This window comes from Varanus komodoensis, unplaced genomic scaffold, assembly GCF_004798865.1.
Source record: "Varanus komodoensis strain SLA01 unplaced genomic scaffold, ASM479886v1 scaffold9, whole genome shotgun sequence".
Lineage (NCBI taxonomy): Eukaryota > Metazoa > Chordata > Lepidosauria > Squamata > Varanidae > Varanus > Varanus komodoensis.
The window spans coordinates 26798906-26802854 of record NW_025336598.1 but is presented as its reverse complement, the minus strand read 5'-3'; the positions used below and the strand labels follow the sequence as shown (position 1 = coordinate 26802854).

The 3949-nt window shown below is 42.8% G+C and overlaps 1 protein-coding gene across 1 annotated transcript in view; it reads right to left on the bottom strand.

Moving 5' to 3' along the window:
• LOC123016996 (dynein axonemal heavy chain 11-like) overlaps window positions 1–3949 on the bottom strand; it is a 198224-nt gene that overhangs the window by 53638 nt on the left and 140637 nt on the right. The window lies entirely within an intron of this gene.

The window sequence follows — 3949 nt, the reverse complement described above, 5'->3', positions numbered from 1 at the left end:
ACAGCAAATACATACTACACTGAAATAATGTTAGTACAACCATGCATACTGCTCCATTGGATTTGTATTTTTATCTGTTTTACCTGAAGCTCGATTTTTATAGTGTATTGCGGGGTTCTTACCTCCTATCATGTCTTATAAACTCAAATTTGACCTGATACATGCAAAAAGTGCTCTTCTCCTCACAGAGGCCCACTGTGCTCCCCTTAAAGTGGTTGAGGATGCATGTTTAGACCAAAGGAAGTCCTACAACTTCCCCAGGTGGTCATGGTTGCTGGCAGCTGCAGAACATTTTTCCTGTCTCAACATGCATCGGATTGTGTCCTAAAGATATTTTCACTTCCATGGGACTGGCATCAAATCACAGATAAGGAATTTGATTACCTCACAGCTGTCACTTGATGTGTCAATGTATATTATTCACGGAAACAAACAAACACCCTTTCTATTAAAAATTAAGCTTTGCCATTTGATTGAAAGATCCATAACCCACAATATTTTGAAATGAGTCTAAGTATAATTTGAAATATAACATAGATACCAACAATAACAAAGTTATTTTGGTATAGATTAACTAGAAAAGGTTGTGATGTTTATATCAGGTTCAGGTTTTTTGGTATATGCATGAAGGAGGATTTGCTGTTGTGTGCGGTGCCATGTTTAAGATTAAACACTTCCTTCATATCATATGTCAATCTATTAGTGAGCTGCTAATTCAAATGCTGCTATGATATATTTTATCACTATTAGCACATTTATCACAAGTAGATGTGAAACTTAGACAAAGGTGTATGTTCTCATTAATGATGAGCAGCCTATTCATCTTACTAGAATGTAATTAATGTAAGTTACATTTGTTAATTTTTCACTGTTTGTCATGATGCATATTTAGCACTTCTTCTATCTTTTATCAATTTGCTCTCCTATTGAATGGACATCTCCAAAAGATATATGTAAGTGCTGATGCTTTTAAAGTTTAAGTTGGCCATTTATTTTCTATACATCATAACTTGTATCATTTATACAAACCTCAGGGGTGTCCATATTGATTATATATACATCTTTTTCTGAATGATAACATGTTTAATGTAGATCAGTTGAATTCATAAAACAAATAATAAAAATAAGTAATCTTGGTAGCTTGATCTCAGCTTTTATTCAATGTTTATGTTCCATATTACACTTTTCTGTCTGATTATATATTCAATATTAATGGTGAACTCTTGTGTGTTTGTTATGCGTGTTGTTTCATAGTAAGTGGTACCAGATACGAGAATCTATTTCTCCCTACATTTTTAAACAAAAGAAGGAAGGAAGGAAAGCACGCACATAATTACTAAGTTTTTCTGCTCCCCTAACCTTGGTTCCTTCCATTATCTAATATAACCAGTTTCAGTTCTTCCCCAAATCCTAAGCAAATGTCTCAATATTATGATGTGATTAACTCTAACTTCCTCTCTCTCTCTCTTCTAAAATCCCTGGGGAATAAGTAAAGCTTCTACAGTCTCCCAAAGCTGTATCACTTCAGCATGTTTGCTCTGTAATGCCTTTGAAGAGACAGAGGTGTGAACTCACTGGCTTCTTCTCGTGATCCCTCTCGCCTAATAAAAGTACTCCCACTAGCAGAGGAGGGGAGAAGGCAATTTGCAGCGCCTTCTTCCCACCCTAGCCCCTCATGGCCTCTGAGAATCTGTCCTGGAGATCTGTGGGACCTTCCGGGACAACATGGGACTAGTGACCACAGAGGACATCTGCTCCCTGCTTCTGCTATTATGTTGGAGTCTGGATGAGATCCAAAGGCAGTTCCTCCAGTGCTAGCCAACCTGTTGCAGCCTTTGCTAGCAGAAACCACCGGAAGCTTCTGCTCAGGTCAGCCTGGTTGTACCTGGAGCACATGAGCTGGCTTCCGCTTTTCCTGCTGCCAGCTGAGAAGTGCCTCTCTCTCATCCTCAGTTACCACTCCGAAGCACTGATCTATCAGCAGAGCACACAGTTCTGCATAAGGGCAATGATCATATGAGCAAAGCCATTTTACAGCCCACAGTCTTTCTTTTCAAAGATCCTATGTTCCTTGTGGCTTTTGGTTTCAATTATAGGTTTTACATAGATGCAAACAATAACACTAGTATAAAGGTATTTAAATTTCTCAGTCTAAAATGCCAGGTGTGCTTGATGCAGACATATGGCAGGTATGAATGACACAAAAACTAGCAATGTGCAAAGCTGGAGAACATGTTCAATTTGATCTCTACAGACCTGACACATTTCTGACCCAATGGCCCAAAGCATGCAAAGTCAGGTTTTTGTTTTCAGCTTTTGCCAAATTGTTCAAAGCATTTGCACAAATCTGGAGAGAAGAATTGCATATCTGTAGTGCAATTTGTGTTGCACAACACTTTGTGTTGTTGTTGTTGTTGTTGTTGTTACTACATTGCATTCTATCCTGCCTTTCTTCCTGTTGGAAAAAAGGAACTTACATCATTCCATTTTATTCTCACAACAACAACCATGTAAAGTAGATTGGGCTGAGAGTCACCTTTTGAGCTTCATGGCCAAGTGGGGACTAGAACCCAGATCTCCCAAGAACCCAGTCCAGACCTCTAACCACCACACACCATTGGCTATAGTTGGATTCAATTGTTTCTTGTTCGCGCTGTGGCATTTAAACATGAAAAGTTTGAAAACATCCTTCTCTCAGTTCAGGCACACACTCCACCTTGGTCATCTTGGATTTTCTGTCAGATTTGTGCAAAATCTGGGCCTCCAAATCGCACAAATTAAGCAAACTGCTGAATGCAGGCCAAAACTGCCTGGGCTTCTGAAAAAATATTCAGCTTGTGGGCCATTTTAAGAACAGAAGTCACTGTGTGGGCTCACCTTGCCTCAGATTAAGGTAGTGCCTGCACAGGATTTATAAAACAAAGTCTGCAAAGCCAGGTCAAGAAGAGCTATTGGATTTTCTCACCTCTGTCAGATTCCTCACACGTCCCTAATGACAACCCATCAGGGGCGACAAGCCACGGTGTGTTGTCATATCATGCAAACATGGGTTGATTGCCAGCAACAGGCAACCCTGATAACTGACGGGTTGTTGTAGGGTTGCTGCATCATCTAAACCAGGCAACTAAACCCATTGTGGCCAGTAGGGAGTGTCTATTGTGCCACATGGCAGGAGTGGCAAAGCCCCCTTGCTGCTCTTGCCAAGCTCACCTGGGCTGCCACCAGTGCTAGCCCCCGCCCCCCGCCTCCCCAACACCCGAGCAGCACTTTGGAGTGACTGGCACTGGCTGGGCATCCCTTACTGCGACTAAAAGCCCGTTTAGCTCATCACAGGGTTGTTGTTGTTTTGCCCCCGCACCCTTCGTCTCCTAGAGACCGCAATTCCCAGCTTAACAGTGTAACAGCTTTCACAATCCCACTTTGGCAGCCCCTTCAAAGTACCCAATACTTCGGTGCACATGAGAGGGTCCCAAAAACAATTAAAATAGTTTCCAACCATGGACGGTCCAAAGTACCCATTGGGCAGTTTGAGGAGGCTTTCAATGGCTGTCAAAGCAGGGGTCTCAAAAGCCAGTTTGGAGATCTGCTGGTAGCCAAATGCAGCAGGCAGAGAGAGACAAGTTGGGTCTGTCATGGTGTCACCTGCAGGACGGAGGGGAAGGAGGAGAGTGAGCAACCAATCAGACCCTCACATGTCCATTGGATGCACCACAACCAAGCCCCCGGGACTGATTGCCAGGGTGGGTAGTCGTGTTGTGTGACCTCGCCTGTAGAATTCATGACCTGAAGGAGCGCTTACATCCATATATGCCCGACCATCCCTTGAGATCTGCGGGAGAGGCCCTTCTCCGGGAACCCTCCATGAAAGAAATTAGGAGGGTAGGTACTCGGAGGAGGGCTTTCTCTGCGGTGGCGCCCAATCTATGGAATGTGCTCCCCAGAGAGGTCC